Consider the following 18,547-nt stretch of genomic DNA (forward strand, 5'->3'; position numbering starts at 1 on the left):
AGACAAATGCACTGTCTCACATAATTATTGGGATGGGAAGACTTAAAATCTATTTTCTTAGAAGTTTGGAAGTATGTAATATATTGTTAATGACTACAGATTGGCTGTATGGTTGCACACAGGTCTTTTGAATTTATTCCTCTTACCTAATGAAACTTTGTACTCCTCTACCAGCCTCTGGTGACCACTCTTCTTCCTCTGCTTCTGTGAGTCTGGCTTTTTTAGATTCTACATGTAAGTGGGTTCATCTGGCCTTCAACTTTTCACAATGTGGCTTCTTTACATGGCGGTCACTCTGCCTCTTTGAGGGAAACTGATGCTATTTAATGAAAACACTGAGCTGAGGAGAAGGCAGTTTTGTTTTGCCATATTCATTCTCCTTTCTCCACAATTTTCTCCTTTTTGAGTAGAAGTTAGTTCCAGAGAAGGAACACAGCCTCAGGAGCCAGGTAGACATCACCGTGACCAGGAGCCATGGATTCTGTCCATGAAGAAGCACTGGGGAGCCAAGCAGGAACCATCACTGTGCTCCTGGTTCTCAGGTACCAGACAGAGAAAGGTGTGTTCTCGGGTCTGACTTCTCTTTGCTCTTCCTCCCCTTCCACTAGGCCTTGTGTTATCACTGGCAGGAGGGAAGGTACCCCAAGGACAGCCAGGCACTTTCCTGCTGTACTGGTTTGCTAGGACTGCTAACAACTGCCTTTACCTGGGCGGCTCAGAAACCAGGACACCCCTTCCACACTTGGCTTAGAACTCTCCTCAGCTAAAATACTCAAGTTCATCACTTACCAATTCTACCTTCCACAAAATGGCAGACAACGTAGAGATGTACCCAAACTCTCATGAGATCCCTTAAGTATGTATAATTTTTATGCATCAGTTACAAAATCAAGAAAGGAAATAATAGAATCTCGGAAAATAGAAAGTAGGCAAATAGTAAAACACAGAATCAAAAAGCAGCTAGAACAGTGGAACTAGTTGACTCTTTTAAAGTACCCCCTGTCTACTCCTGCTGCAGGGACAGGATTGGGGGAGGTCATCATGCACTTTGTGCATCATTCTAGGTGAGAAATGCTGGTGACCTAGAGGACACATTGAGCCAAGCCCTCTGCCACTGCATGACAGAGTCACCTCCCCTCCAGTTTCCAAAAACACCTTCCCGGTTTTCAACCAAGACCAGAAGCACTTTTGTCTCCAAATTTCCATCAACATCCTGTTTGTGACATTTATATTCTCTAAGATGATGGAAATGTTCTCTAGGACTCTTCTTTCTGAGCCTTCACCAAAACTGCCTTAAAACTTACACTTGCTGATTTTAAGTCCTTTGGGTATAGGCTAAGGAGTGGGATAGCTGGGTCAAATGGTGGTTCCATACAGAGATACAGTCACATCAATGTTCATTGCTGCTCAATTCACCATAGCCAGATTGTGGAACCAACCTAGATGTCCTTCAATTGATGAATGGATAAAGAAATTGTGGCATATATATACAATGGAATATTACTCCGCCATAAAGAATGATTAAAATTATGGCATTTGCAGGCAAATGGATGAAATTGGAGAATATCATGCTAAGTGAGATAAGCCAATCTCAAAAAACCAAAGGACGAATGATCTCGCTGATAAGCAGATGATGACATATAATGGGGAGTGGGAGGGGTTAGCGTTAGGGTTAGGGTTAGGTTTAGGGTTAGGGTTAAGGAGGGGGGCAAGAATGGAGGAAGGAAGGACTGTATAGAGGGAAAAGAGGGGTGGGAGGGGTGGGGGTGAAGGAAAAAAAATAACAGAATGAATCAAACAACATTACCCTATGTAAATGTATGATTACACAAATGGTATGCCTTGACTCCATGTACAAATAGAGAACCAACATGTATCCCACTTGTTTACCATAAAAAAAAAAAAAAAAACACACTGGTACCAACGATTCCCTCAAGGCAATCCGCGCTTTTCTAACTCGTACCTCGACACTCTTTCAGCTTTTGCCCAGCACCTGGTTCCAAGGCACCCTCCACAGTTTTAGGTGCTCTTGAAAGCATGTGCCACTTCCCGGTAGTAGCATCTGTTAATTTGCTAGGGCTGCTCTTACAAACGCCACAAACGGCAGCTTAAACAAAAGCGATTTATTCCCTCACAGTTCTGGGGGTTGATATTTGAGATCGAGGCGTCAGCAGGACTGACTGGTTTGTCCTGAGGCTTCTCTCCTTGGCCTTCTTCCTCTGTCTCCTGACATGGTCTTTCTTGTGTGTGTGTCCTTGTCCCCAGCTCCTCTTCTTCTTTTTTATCGCCCATAAACTTCTTTTTTTTTTTTTTGATTTTTTAAAAATTTATTCTAATTAGTTACACATGACAGTAGACTGCATTTTGTCACATCATACATAAATGGAGTATAACTTCTCAATCTTCTGGTTATACATGATACAGAATTACGCTGGTCGTGTAATAGAGTAATAATGTCCGATTCATTCTACTATCTTTCCTACCCCCATATCCTCTCCCACCCTTCACTCTCCTCTGCCTAATCCAAAGTACCTCTATTCTTCCCTCTGTCCCCCCCACCCCCCTTGTGATTTAGTATCTATGTATCAGAGAAAACATTTGACCTTTTGTTTTGGGGATTGGTTTATTTTGCTTAGTATGATATTCTCCAGCTCCATCCATTTACCTGCAAATGCCATAATTTCATTCTTCTTTAAGGTTGAGTAATATTCCATTGTGCATATATACCACATTTTCTTTATCCATAGTTTAGCGATTGTGAATTGAGATATTATAAACATTGAGGTGGCTACGATACAATAGAATGCTGATTTGAAATCCTTTGGGTATAAAACAAGGCCAGCTCCTCTTTTTATAAGGACACTTGTCATATCGGATTAGGGCTTGCCCTAATGAGCCCTGTATACCTTAATTACCTTTCTTAAGACCCCCATCTCCAAATAGCATCCCATTCAAAGGTACTGGGTATCAGGGCCTCAACTTTTTAATTTTGGGGAGATGGTTCAGTCTGTAACATCCTGTGCATTGGGTCTGTCCCAGTGTGACTGAGCACTGCAGTGACTCCCATCTTGTTCACAGCTGTGGGTACCATTGCTGGTTTGTCTCCAAAAATCTCCTTTGACTTAGACGCAGGCTAAACAGGGACAGAGACTACCTTTCCAAATGCACAGGTCCTATATTTGGGCAGGCATGTGGTCATGATTGCCTGCCCCAGCCCCAGGAAGAGCCACATCTGAGCATTACAGATTCAAGATTGCCGAACCTGAAAACAAAGCAAAATAAAACAACAAGAAGCTATCTCTGAGGTGCAGCCCCAGTTAACTACAGTGTGATCAAATGAGAGGAGAAGGGATTTAAAGGCCACTGGATTTGGTTTTCAGCTCTGCCTCCTCAAAGGCCTGCAATGTTAGGCAGACCATGTTGTGTCTCTAAACTTCAGTTTTACCATCTGTGATGGTTAACTTTGTGTGTTGACTTGACTGGGCCCAAATACTCAGTAAAACAAGATTCTGGATATGTCTGTGAGGGTGATTCTGGTTGAAGTCAGTATGTGAATTGGTAGTCTGAGTGACCCAGTGGTGTGGGCCTCATGGGTTAAAAGCCTAAATAGAACACAAAGATTGACCCTTTCCTCTTGCCTGCTTTTCTTAGAACTGAGAGATCAGCATTCTCCTGCTTTTAGGCTTGAATTGAAACATTGACTCTTCCTGAGTCTCTATGACTGGAACTTACACGTCATTTCTCCTGGGTCTTGGGTCTTGTGATTCAGGCTGGAGCTACACATCAGCTTTCTTGGTGTCCAGCTTGCAAACTCACCCTGTAGGTCTGAGGTCTGGTCAGTCTCCATAACTGCATAAGCAAATCTTCTGTAATAAATCACACACACACACACACACTAATGGTTCTGTCTCTCACTACTATGCCTTCCTTATAAGTGGAATAAAATATCCATTCCATCCATCCCCTAAGGGTCTTGTTATGCTTAAGTGTGAGTATTCTGAAAACTGTCGCATGCTATTCCAGTGACAGTCCTCATCATCACCATTGTTAATAATGACCTTGGAGTTGCTCAATCCCAAGGTCAATTTTTAGTCTTGGTCTTACTGACACAATAAAGCAACCTCCTTTGCAAACCCTCACCTGCACCCCGCAGCTGCCCTGCTCTCCTCCTTCCATTCCCCCCATCTCCTCCTCAAGTCCTACACCTTTAAATGTTGTCTTTGGAGTCTTTTGTTCTCTCTGTACTCGCTTGCCTGGTGATCTCAGTGAGTCTCCTACTTTTGAACATTGTGGCTCCCCCAGGACCAGACTCTGAGGAGCTTTTTGTGCAGGCAGTTTACTGGGGACTGCTCTGGGGACCAATGTCAGCTGAACAGGTAGGATGAGGGCTGGAGACTCTCCGGACAGAAGATGAACTGGGATGTCCTTGGAAAAAAGTGATTAGTATTCACTGGGAATTCTAGCTGCCATGGTCCTTTGGAGTCACTGAACTTGCAGGGACGGCCCTGGCTCAGGTGTGACAGTCATTAGCTGTGGCCTCCAGGGAAGGGCTGTGACCTCAGGCTGGGCCACTGAAAACTGGCAGGGGGCAAGTCTGGAAGAGGACTTAACGGGGAGCCATCTGCTGTGACACTCCTGCAGCTGGGAAATGAGTCCTCTGTCCTCAAGGGGGATTAGGTTGAGAAAGGCTATGAATCCGAGGCCCGGGAAATCAATTCCTGCAGTCAGATGGCAAGATCTGAACATGTCCCGGCTCCCGAGCCGTTGCAGCTTGAGAGGCCTCGAGAGCGAACTCAATTTATCGTCAATATTCTGAGAGATGGAAGTTTGATGAGGGCGCAGGAGGCAGCTCTAGTGGCACTGTGTTTGTAGGGTTTCCACAAACATTGTGGGTTTATGCCTCTCTGTTATGGCGGGTCCCCATTCTGTCCATAGATGTCACACTTATTTACTTAAAATTTATGGTCTTCATTTTGTTTTATTTAAGCAGAGTTAGATCCTCATAACATCAGCTCTGACTCTTTCTCCTCACAGTGAAGACTTAGAGTGGCAATTAGATTTTGGAGGTGTTAATGAATATTGTGCTGTAACCTTCCTTTCTAAAGTGCAGACCTTAGTTAAGCCCGCTGGGATTTTTATTGCCGTCTCGTGATTCAGTCTCTCTGCATGAAGCTGGAGGAAGCGAACTCCCTTTGCTAATCTTTAATCATCTTATTGAATCTTATCGGCCATCCAGAAATGATGACAGCAGCGTCCCTTCTGAGCAGGCGCTCTGTGTGGAGAGGGGTTTCTTTCAGCTTGGATTTCACTGGAGTGAATGCGGAGCTCAGCACAAACAAGTTCTTTTCTGAAGATTCTAATCCTGGGGTGGTGGGGGCGGGGAACCAAATGGCCATTTCTAGTGTAAAGAATCCAACTTTGAAGACCAATTCCCGGACTTTGTTAACCAGCTACTCCCGAAGCTGCCTTTGTTGAGCATGGGGGAATTAGGTCAATTATTGGCCCCACTTTGCAGTCTGAGGCCAGCTCTGTTGAGAGCAGGTTTCAGATCTAGGAGAGTCATGCTGGGTATTTATCGTCTCCACCATTATATTTTCTCAGATAAAATCAATTGAAAAATAGACATTAAGGAGACCCTAGCAGGGAGTTATTTAACAGTTTCTCCTCTTTGCTTTACTGTAGGATGTTTCAAAACATATGTTTACCATCGCTGTCCCCAGAGGCTGCCCAGCCTCCCAGAGACCCACAGGGGACTCAGAAAATCCTGCGTAATTAGTAACCACGCCATATTCTGCAGGCTGGGGAGGATGAAACCATATTTCAGGGTGTATGATATCAAAGATTTGCAATTTATGAATCAGAATACAAGATCCCAGTTGGAGTCTGAAGAGAAAGTTAGCCCTATGTAGGTTTAGAAGTGAATTTAGGGAAAAGTAGCCACTGTTTGAGTTTGTGGTTGGATTGACAGGTCAATCTTGCCAAATTTTCCTCCTTACTTTAATTTCACTGGATAACTGCGTGTGAACTGGAAGATCTTTCTTTTTACCCCAAGCCTTGGTCTTCACTCTGTTTAAGGCCCTATTTCAAAGGCAGGAGCAGGAAAAGTTTCCTCATTCTTACTGTTGGCTTGTGTAAAGACATATTGGTACGGAAGTCATACCTAGCCTTTCTGAGTCAATAAATGGCTTTGTATTTTTCCCTATTGCATCTTCTTAATGGCTTTGGAACAACGTCTAGAGAAACGCATAGAATAATACCTAGAAGAGATCCCTGGCATATACTGAGAGTTCAATAAATCCGTGTACAACAAAGAAAGTGAATCGAAGAATCAATGAGGCATGCAGAGGTGGAATTGTCTTAAATTTCTATCTGAAGTGAGTAACTGGTGACATGATTCTTCAGAGGTATCTGGAGTTTTGACTGATCATCTGCCATTCCAGATGACCTCCAGGATCTTATCTGAGGGTGCACTGAAGGTCCTGAGTTTAGGAACAGCTCTGACATAGCTAGGCTGGGAGCGGAAGCTTTAGGTCCAGGGATGCACCTGTGGGTGCTCGCAACAACTTGAAAGCAGAAGATGCAGTCGCAGCCAAGCCTGTGTTTCAGTGTATCTGAGACAGGGGCAGCCAAGGTGGGGAGCACCGGTTAAGACTTGGCACTGTGCTGACCAGAATGGTAGCCACCTCCTCTCTCTCCTCTGCTCTGCTCTCCTCTCCTCTCAGCTGCTTTTTGTGCACATATTTGCTTGTATGACCTGAAGAACTATCAGACTTTCTGCTTCTAAAGATGGATGCTTTTCTTTGGATCTATTTCTGTTCCCTAGGTTCAAGGACTACTCTCAGGAAGCCACCCTATCCAAAGGGGACCAGAGGTGCACAACATTTCAAAGAGTGACACAAACCCCAAGCTGGAATGTTGGGCAGGGGTTACTGGTATGGGGTGAAGTTAGCCAGGAAATACATGTTTCTGGGACATTCAGAGATTAGATGGAGCATTGTTTGGTCTTTGGTATTGCAGGCCAATATTTCCAGGAAGTAAAATGTATACACGACGGACAAAGGCAGCCGGGGAGCAGCACAGGGCAGGGAAGGGATCTTCTCTCTGGCATGGAAGGGAAAAATCACATGTTTTACAAGGTTGTAGACCAGACAAATACAAAAACATGCCTAAGCCCTGTGGCATTCCCATGTTTATTCCACAGAAGCAATTCAAGTTCAAACTTCCCTCTTTGGTAAGACAGAGTAGTGGAGTTGGTGAGGTATGTAGGGTTTGGAGACATACAGCTCCACATCAAAGCTCTGTTCTGTTGTCTAAAAGCTATGTGACGGTGGGGAAGTTGATCAACTTCTCTGAACCTCACTGTTTTATCTGGAAAAAGAGGTTAGCAATAGCGCTTTGTGGGTGGTATGCAAAAACTGATACTTCAATAAAGTTGTTGAAATAAGATAAATTTCACACAATCCTGGGGATCCCCAAAGCTCAGTGATAGTCAGTAGATAGATTCAAATTGAAACGAAGTCTTGCGAACATTAAGCCCAACAACGGGACCTGCTGAGGGAGGGGCGAGGTGAGGTGGGCGGGAAACTGGGAGGCCTGTTCATTTGTGTCTGTGCCTTATCCTGAACATCTTTTAAATATGGTGGTTTAAAAGAGTGGATGACTGCCAGGAGCAAAATGTTGGGTGGATCAAATGCACAATAACATGGTCCCTCTGTTTTCTGTAGTCATTCATAGCCAGAGGATCATTGGTCGATCTTAAGAAAGGAAAAGGAAGATTTCTGGTGACCAACTAGACAACCACTAAGAGAAAAACCCCGAACTGAATAGTGTGGGTAATTCAAGGGCATGGCTATGGTATGGATCTTAAGTGTGCCCCTCAAAGACCCTGTGTTAAAGTCTTGGTCCCCAGGGTAGTGCCATTAGGGAATGGTAGAATATCTAAGAGGTGGGATTTAAATGGAGGAAGTTAAGTCATTGAAGGGATTGCAGAACCCCGGTCTCTCTCTCTCTCTCTCTCTCTCTCTTTGCTTTCTGGTCATGAGGTGAGTGGTTTTGCTTTGCCATGCGATCCCTGCCTTGGTGTGCTGCCTTACTATAGGCCCAAAATCCATGGGGCTAATTGACCATGCACTGGGACCTCTGAAATCTCAGTTCAAAATAAACCTCTTGACCAGGAAACATCCAATTAGGCTTCACCTCTTAAAGGTACCATCACCTCCCATGGATGCTTGGGGGACACTTATCCAAACCAGAACAAAGAGTATCTGATACAGAGTCCTGGTGTGTGTGTGTGTGTGTGTGTGTGTGTGTGTGTGTATGTTTGTGTGTGTGTGTGTGTGTGTGCGCACGCATGCGCGCACATGTGTGTATGTGCATGCTTGTGTGTGTGAGAGAGTAAATAAATAATTCTTTAAAAACAGAATCATTCTAGACATGTAGTTCTGCAACTTGCTTTATTCACTGAATAAATCTTTCACATCTTTCTATTCATTCCTGTACTTGTAGACTGCTTACTTTTCATGGCTTTATGCCAATCCTTTGTATGGCTGTATTATAATTTATTTAATACCTCCCCTTTAATTTTGCATGTTTCTAGTTTTTCTTTTTTCACTACCAAGCACAGTATCAGTGATGACACCCTGATATAGTAATGTGTGTGTGTGTTTCTCCGTTGCTCCCCGTCTTAACGCCCCCCAGGAGAAAGAGAGCTGCAGTGTTACCTGCCTTTGTCACCATGTGCCCAGGACAGAACATAATGAAGAGACAAACAGAACAATTGGGGTCACCACAAGTGGATGAATGCATGCATTTCTTTGCATTTATGCATATTTCCTGCAGAATCAGTTTCTAGAAGCAGAACTGAGAATCTTGCATCTTTCTCTGTAGCACCACTGCACTCTAAGCCCTGGTCTGATCATCTGTGCTTTGGTGGCAGAGCTCAGCGGCCTGAGATGGAGCTTGTGTATCAGAGGCTTCCTTTGGGAAGCCATCCTAGGGAATGGCAGTGGGTAAGAGTGGAGCCTGAGTCGGGAGGAAGCATCACTGAACAGATTGCCACTGAGGGTGGAAAGCTCCTTCCCTCTCAGGACCCCCCGAGGTCTGAGTAGAACGTACCTCAGAACTTTCTCCTGGACGTGAAGTGGAGAGTGTGTGTCCACCTCCAGACAATCTAGGATTGCCCAGTGCATGTGACCTTCTGGGTTTTTCCAGGATGGCTCCTATGCTCAGAAAGGCTGAGTGAACTCTGGGAACAGTAGGGAAAGCAAGAGATTGGAGTATCTGAAGACAGGATGCCTGAGCACAGTCATGCCCACTGGTGGCCACAGCAAAGGCTGGAATAGAAAGATGGACTGGGAGAACTCGAGGCAGGGGTCAGGATGTCCGACACCTTCCATCGATTGTATCCTTGCCCATGGTGAAAGGTAAGTCACACTGTTTACTTCCGGACAGATTGATCAGGGACTAAATAAATCCTTGCCATCATTTTAATTTGCATTTCCTTTCACATTTATTGACCAATTGTATTTATTTTGTGAATTTCATAAACATATCTGTTTAAATTAATTTTAATGATTCTCTTCTGGTAAAAAACTAAGACATTAATTTGACTGCCGCCTTCTTTCTTAGAAGTAGCTATCGTTTTTATTTGGTAACATGTTCTTCAAACATTTAAGTTATACACTTGCATGTATGTATGTCCCATAAAATGATGTAGTTTGTGTTTTTAACTATATACATGCATATATCTAAGGGTGTGTTCACGTGTGTATGTATATACATGTGTGTAGGTGTATGCAGTCATGTGCCACATCAGCTGGCATATGTGATAGAGGTCTCCAAATATTATAATGGAACTGGAAAATGCCCATGTCACCTGGCGACAGTGTAGTCACCATAATTTCACAGCTCAAAGCATCACTCCATACTTGTGGTGATGCTGGTACAAACTCCCTGTGCGGAGAGTTGTATACATGTAGAGTGCATGCAATTACATGCATTGCATGAAACTTGATAATGATGACAAGGGACGGTGTCACTGGCTGATGTGTTACTATACTATGACTATTATTGGACTCCTTATAAAAAGGAGTTTTGGGTAAGACGGGGGCTGTGTTACATCAGGAGAGGTCTTCTATGTCTAGTGTATATGGCATCTCTCAATTGTATCATTTTCTCCTATTTGACCAACCTTTGTCCATCATGACCGTAGGAACAATAGGTTATACCATATACACCCTACACGGCCTAGGTTCTTCGAAGAACCTCTATGATGTTCACCCAATGACAGAATCACCCAATGACACACGTCAGAATGCTGTTAAGAGATGTTTGACCTATATTCTCATACGCGCAGGTGCGTGCACACACACACACACACACACACACACAATTTTATTGTAATACTATTATGAAGGTTTTTTTTTCCTCTCAAAAATGTGTCTTGGCAATCCTTCCATGTCAGTGTACATATATTTGCTTTGCTTTTTTTTGAACTACAGTGAGTATTAATACTTCACTGGTGTACCACTCGCCTTCTGATAAGTGTTTGCTTGTTTCTGGTTGATCACTTTATCAACCAGAGCATGCTTCTTTTGCATTTATATTGAGTTTCTTTTGAGGGCAAAACCCCAAAGTGAATTCAGGAGCTTCTGTGCACATATCTCTCAATGCTACTTTTAATGATGATCTGCAAAATATTTACTGCTCCCTCTGCACAGATGATTGCATTGCCAGGATGGATGGCTTCCGAAATGGGTGTGCTGGTGCTGGTTTCAGAATGTGACTGGGAAAAGCTATCTGTGACTACCGGTTGATGCTGTTGGAACGGAGGGGTGGACAGGCCACTGATGGGGCCCAGGTTGAGCTCCAACAAGGCTACTAAAGTCAGAGTACTCACTGGAGTGGGGAAAAAATAGAAGGTTAGGTAGGGATCCCCTCTACTTGCTGAAATGTGGCCTGCGGTGAGCTGGATCATTTGGTAGTTTGGGATGGGCTTGACTTGGTGGGTGGTATAACCAGCTGAAAATCTGAACCCAGAAATTTTTGACCCCTGATTTGATGGTCAAATTAAGACTGGTAGGCCCATTTTGGGGTCAGTGAACAGTATAGGGATGGAGGCTTTGTTTTTCTTGAGATTGCTGATATTTCTGTTGCCCAGGGAGGAACCAGAGTAGGGAGTGGGTGGCTTCTCCTCCTCCAGGTTTATCACCTGGTCAGATACAAGGTGACCTGCTCTCTAGATCCTGCTTCTCTTATTGGTCACAAAGTTCAGTCCTCTATGGGTTCTTCATGGTGCCAAAAAAGAGACGCCCAGATGAGTTTCAGTGATGATGTTGAGTCCAAGTGAATCCAAGAAAATGAGATAAAGACTTTCCCCATCAGTAGCCATGATACACAGAATTCTAGTAATTCAACTTTGAGAGCAAAATACTTGTCTTTTTGACCAGACAGAACAGGTGGTGATAGTGGGAGGTGAGACCTGAACAGCTGAGGAAGCTAGTACCATCTCACAGGTTTCCTTGGCACCTGGGCTGCTACTGAGGCAGGGGTGAAAGGATCCAGGAGATTATGGGCAATAATGTGCTTGTTTGAAGGTGTGACTGGGGACTGGGGGTGTCTCAGAGAATGAGTGTCTGGGACCAGTCAGCAACCTGAGCCCTATGACTGGAATAGCTGTGCTTTCATGGTTTCTTTTAAATTATAATACTGACAAATTATTGAACCAATTTACCTTCCACTAAGAATGAAAGGCCTGCCTCCCCACACACGTGCACAGACACTCAATATCATCCACCAATCATGCGAATAAAAATATATTCTTTCCTTACTAGGATAATTGGTCTTTTCCTACTTACTAGTGAAGTATTTTTTCACATGCTTCTGGGCTGTGTTAGCTAGCTTTCTGTCACTATGGCAAAATACAAGAGAGAATTACCTTATGAAGACAAAAGGTTTATCTGGACTCATAGTCTTAGAGGTTCCAGGCCATTATCACTCGGTCCTATTGCTTTGGGCATGTGGTAAAGCGGCACATCATGGTGGAAGCATCATGCAGAACAAACCTGCTTACTCAAGAGCCAGGGAACAAAAAAAGGGGAAGGAACTAAGTCCCATGATCCCCTTCAGGGACATATGTCTGATGATCTAAAGACCTCCCATTAGGCCTTACTTCTTAGAGATACTGATACTCTCCAACACAGCACCATCAGGGGACAAAAGTCTTAAATGTAAGAGCCTTTGGGGAACATTTGAGATTCAAATGATAGCACAGGTTATATCTATTTTTTCCTTTGAGGATTTTCCATTCCTATCACCTGTCCATTAAAACAATCATTTGTCATCCTTACAGCTTTGTAAAAATTCTTTATGTATCAACAGTACTGTTATACCCTTGTCTGTCATGTAGGAGGCAAATATTTTTTTGACATCTTGTCAACTAGTTTTTAGCTTTGTTTAAGATCTCTTTAGCTCTAACTAGCTATAAGTTTTATTAGTCAATTTAGTCTATTTTTTCTTTTATGACTATGGGTTTTTTGTTATGCTTAGATGTTCTATTCCGCAATGAGAGAGTTTCTTATACTTAAGCAATTTTAGGTATTCTTTGTAATATTCAAATCTGCAACCCTCTGAAACTCGCTTTCCATCATGGTAGCAGGTTGTGGAGATAGGGGAGGTCTAACATTTCTCCTACCAGCCCTGTCTAGCCAAAACTTATAGCCAGTTATCCAGCATCGTTTTTGAAGCATCTACATTTCCCTTATCTATTTGGAACAGCACATCTACGATAAGGCTGACATCCTATGGGAGCTGTTCTGGACAATCTTCATTTCTACTTTTTCTGTTTCCCTCCTCCCCTCCTCCCCTTTAGGTAGCTCTTCCTCTGCAGAGAAAAAGTCGCTTATCTGATTGGACAGAGCCTGAAATCTAAAACACAGATGGGGTGGCATTTCGCCTTAGGTGAGATAGGCATGACTCTCCTCAACTCTGTGGTGCTGGGATGGGCCCACAGGGGCTCCACTTCCCCCACCGGGCTGCCTGCCTGCCTCTGAGCAGCCCTCAGGCCTGGGCCACATCTTTCTCTCTATCTCTTTATCTCCCCATCTCTACGCTGACCAATTAGGTCAGGATCTCTGGGGATGACTCACAGGCAATCCTGTGGGGTCCAGGCTAGCAGCCACCCAGGCGGACCTACCTACATGGACTTCGATCAGGAGACTCCACTGAAAACCCAGCACTGGCGAGGGGGGCAACTCTGTTCCTGTTCATCTGTCCAAAGCTGTTTTATGGGTAAATGTCTTTAGCGAGGAATCTCCAAGGAAGAAGGCTTGAATTGCTTACTCTACATGCTGACCCCTGCCCACCCCACCCCACACGTGCACACATGTCCATTTCCATCTCTGGTATTCTATGTGTGTATTTCTCTGTCACCACCAGCCTGGATGCCATGCTATCCTGTGGAGTGACAGCTCAGGTAAAGGTTAAGCTTAACGTAGCCCATGGGAATATAATTTAATGTAGACAAAATTGCTGTTGAAAATCTCTTAAATGGACCATAAAATGCAGTGTATGAAGTGCTGGGCTCAGCAAGCTCAGCACAGCCATTTTTTCCCTCCATCATTGGATCTAATCCCTATTTTCCACTTTTGGGCCTGGGGGAAGAGGATGGTTTCCTTTAGGCGCTGCGCGGTAGGCACTGTGTGGTAGGCACTGTGTGTCTTGGGTATTAGACCCAGGCTCAGCTCGGTGACAGGCTCACACCACAAGGAACTGGAAACTGAGACTCTGGGAGGGCAGTACTGCGTCTCCGGCCCACGACCACGCCAGGGGTGGTGGGTGGGCTTGCAGGCAGTGTTTGCCTTCCTCTCCCAGAGCTGCCCTAATAAGGTACCACAGTCTGGGTGGCTTGAGCCATAGACGCTTATTTCCTCACAATTCTAGAGGCTGAAGTCCAAGACCAAGGTGTCGGCAGCTTTGGTTTCTCCTGAGGCCTCTTCTTCTTGGCTTGTAGGTGGCCGTCCACTCCCTGTGTCCTCACATGGCTTCCCGCTGTGTGTGTCTGTGTCCTTGTCTCTTCTATGAGGACACCAGCCATATAGGATCAGGGCCCAGCCTTGTGACCTCATTTTACCTTAGTATTTCCTTAAAAACTATTTCTAAATACAGTCACATTCTGAGGTGCTGGGGGGACATAATTCATTTGAGGGGATATTGTTGAAATTTCTCAATTTCCAATCTCAGTTCTCTCTCTGTCTGCCTACCTATGTTCGTGTGTATGCATCTATCATCTATCTACCTATCTATCATCTGTCTGCTATCTCTGTATCTGCGTGTCTGTCATTGATGTATCTTCTATATATCTCCAGTCTTCTCTTTCTCCCTCTCTTCTACCCTAGAGAACTGCAATGGAAAGAGATCACCTGGATTTCCTCATTTAATTTCCACAACCCCCTAAGAGATAAGTATTATTGTTCCCATATTACCTATGAGGAAAATGAGTATCTTGAGGTTAGATCATTATTCCAAGGTCACATAAGTAAGTGATGATGCTGGGATTTGAAGCTGTGAACCTAACTCTAGAATTCCATGTTTTCAAGTACTAAAAGAGATTACTTTTTAAAATAAAATTGGCATCACATTTCTTTTTTTGATAAGGGTTTTGTCCACTTTTCACAACTTTGAAAGATAGACTTCTTTATGCTACTTTCTAGTTAATTAACTTGCTATGATAATTATTTCAGCTTCAATTATAAAGATTATTCCATCTCTAAAAATTGTATTTTATTGGTTCTTCTTAGTTACATATGACAGTAGAATCCATTTTGATAAAATTATACAAACATAGGCTATATCTTATTCTAATTAGGACCCCATTCTTGTGGATGGGCACAATGGTGGGGTTCACTTAGGTATTTTCATATGTGTACATAGAAAAATTATGTTAGATTTATTCCACTGTCTTTCCTATTCCTATGCCCCTCCCTTCCGTTGGTTCTCTTGTCTAGTCTACTGAACTTCTCTTCTGCCCCTCCCACCCTTCATTGTGGTTTAACTTCTACATATCAGCAAAAGCATTCAACCAATTATTTCATTTTTTCAGAATTATTTTGATGTGCTTTTAAATTCCTATGTTAAATTAGCAGAGCAATATTTTGGTGCTTTGTCTTCGTTTTATTAGCAGAGAATTTGGTATGTTCAATTGTGGCCTATCTACATATTTATATGAATTTGTTAAGAGTTTCTTTATGGGGGCTGATGTGGCTCAGTGGAAGAACGCTTGCCTTGCATGTGTGAGGCACTGGGTTGGATTTTCAGCACTGCATCTAAATAAATGAATAAAATAAAGGTTCATCAATGACTAAAAAATTTTTTTTCAAAAGAGTTTCTTTATAGAATAGTCTATGAACAATTTCTGCAATTAACCCATTTAAAAAAGAACATTTAAATTTAAATTAGAACATTTAAAAAAGATTTTCTATTTTGCACAAAATAGTATGTCTCCTCAAAAAGTTTATTGTGTAATTCAAATATTCTAATCATATTAACTATTAATCTATCAGATTTGTTAAATTTTGATATGGTTTGAAGCTTATTATAATTTTTTCAAATTAACTTTGAATTTCTAGCGTGTGTGTGTGTGTGTGTGTGTGTGTGTTTAAGTACGTCCATATGATATGGTTTGGTGTGAAAATGTTTATGACTATTATTATTTCTTTGGAGATATTGTCTTGTATCAATAAAATCCCTCAGTTTTATTTGATGCTTTTGGCCTTTAAAATGTGCTTTTTGAGATATTAGTATTTTTGCCATTGCTAGCATTTTCCTGACATATCGTTGTCTGCTTTATTTTATTTTCTGTCTTTTTTCTTTGTCATTTTGTTTTAGGTACATGCCTTAAAAATGGCATTTAGCTGATATAAGACTTACCAAGGGGAATAACTTGATCCATGCACATTATCATTGATTGTGATTAATGATATATTCAATCTTCTTCCTGCCATCTTATCGTATGTTTTCTGTTTATTATGATTTCTTATTGCTCCCTTTCCTCACCTTTCCTGCCTCTTCCTTTCTGATCATATTTTGTCTTTTTTCTGTCCTCTAGCAATATGAAATGTTATATTGGAATGTTATTCTAATAGTGATCACCCTTAAATTATTGCAAACATATTTTATCCTACATTCTCCTATGAAGGTTAAGAATTGAATATTTATTCATAAACACTAGTACTCACATAACCCAAGAATTTTAATATGCATTTACTTCCCTTTTCTTTTTTATCACTTGGGTTTTATTAAATTATTTAGAATGTTATTTATATCTCCCCCATTCATTACTTAAAAATAGTTTAAAACTCATTAACTTTCAACATTACATGCAATGGCAAGGATTAGGGGTTGTAAGTAGTTTTAGAATCCAAGGATAATGTATTTGACAGGGTTCTTTAGATAAAAAAAAAAATGAATATTTATCTACCTACCTACCTATCTTTAAAGATAAATGCTATACTGTATATTCTATACTACAACACTTTCTCTTTCTTTTTCTTTTCTTTTCTTTTTTTTTTTTTTTTTTTTTGGTACCTGGGATTTAACCCAGGTGCACTTAACCACTGAGCCACATCCCCAGCCTTTTTTAAAAAAAATTTTTATTTTTAATTTTGAGACAGAGTCTCACTAAGTTGCTTAGAGCCTTGCAGAGTTGCTGAAGCTGGCCTTGAACTTGCAATCCTCCTGTCTCAGCCTCCAGAGTTGCTGGGATTACAGGTGTGCACCACCACACCCAGCTACAACATTTTATTTATCTTTAATTTTTCAGAAGTTTGATTGGATGAACCTGGTTATGGTTTTTTTTACCAAGCTTCTTGAATCTGAAACTTTATGTCTGTCACAAATGTTGGAAATTTGTAGCTATTGTTTCTTCCAAAATATTTCTTCTATGCCTTTTCCTTGATTCTTAAAGTTGCAAGTTTCCTTCCAGCCTATAGAATGTCATTCATTTGGCATTTCTTTTAGTTGATGTTGACTGATAATGAATTATTTTAATTTTTAGCCACTGAGAACATCTTTCATTTTAATTCCTGAATATATTTTCATTAGATACAGAATTCTGGTTTCAGAAATTTTTTTCCCCTCTTGTAAACATTTTAAAGATGTGTTTCATTGTTTTTAGCCTCCATGACTTCGAATGAGAAATTCACAGTAATTAGAATTTTTTTTTCTGGATAAATTTCAAATAGTTTTTCTTCCCTTAAATTCTTAAAAAATATGTATAATTATTGAAAATAAATTAAACAATATACTGGTTTTGGTGTATATAGATGCAATCCATGTAACATACAAATGGCAGAGGATAACATGAAGCATATTGTTGTGGAGTTTCTATGAATGCCCTTGTTCCAGGTCAAGTGAGAGCCTATGTTAACTAATTCCAAAAACTTTCAACTTGTACATTGTTCAATGAGAAAAGAGAGGAGTAACGCTTCCTGGAGGCCAGAGAATGACGGAATCCTTTTACAAGAGGGGACTCCACGCTTGGGCTGACCTGCTGACCAGGAGCTTGTCGTGGGGATGAGTGAGCAGTCAGGGAGAAGGACCCGGCTGTGCTGAAGGATGGAGGCTATGCGAGGAGAGGCTGGGAAGAAGAGGCAGTTTGGGACAGGTGGAAAGGTCCTGGGAAGCCTCTGAAGAGGAATAGCCTGGGGGACCTTCCAAGGGGCATCTGAAGCTTAGCTGGAAGATGGTACAGCAAAGGTGATAGCATGAGCTTCAGAGGGGAAGGGCAATGGTTTGCAGGAGAGTATGGCGAGAAGGCTGACCCACCTGAGCGGGCGGAGAGATCTGGAATAAAGAGCAGTCACTGCTCAGCAGGACTGAGAAGCCAATGCCCTGGGGCAAGAGCCAGACCTTTTAATGATGACTTAAAAATTCTCATTTCCAGTAGACAAGCATCCAGAGGTCACGAAAGAGAGGGTGGGGAGGAAGGCAAATAGTGGCATTCCAAGTGGGAAGGGGGTTGGGTAGCTGCTTTGAGGTGGCAGTACCAGGGAGGACAGGTGGCCAACAGGTAGAGGAGGAGGGGAATGAAACACCTGGTAGGGTCTCCTGGCCTCAGGTCTCCTTTTCAGAAACAAGCCAGGCTATTGGAAACCTCACCATGACGGGAGGAAACAAGTCATTGGCAGGAATTCGGGCTTAATCATTTTTTTACAATTAAATGCACAGTGCCAATTCAATGAAGCCAGTAACTGGTCTGAGAAGTGGCCTTCTAACCTAATGGTGACCGGTTCCTTGCTGCCCTTTGTTAGCCTGAGTGATGGCACTGTGCCTTCCCCAGTCAGGTTGTGGGCACTGCTACAGAGTGTGTGGAGCCCTTCACTGTTGGCCACTCGTCTACAAAGTCCTCTATCGATGGCCTTTGAGTTAGAAATTGCCCAGAGAGAGGGAAAAGGCACATTTATACCCTGCGGATGGGACTGTGAATCAGTACAACCACTATGGACATCAGCAAGAAGGGTCGCAAAAGACAAGGAATGGAACCACCATATGA

This window comes from Sciurus carolinensis, chromosome 7 (assembly GCF_902686445.1).
Source record: "Sciurus carolinensis chromosome 7, mSciCar1.2, whole genome shotgun sequence".
NCBI classification, from domain to species: Eukaryota; Metazoa; Chordata; class Mammalia; order Rodentia; family Sciuridae; genus Sciurus; species Sciurus carolinensis.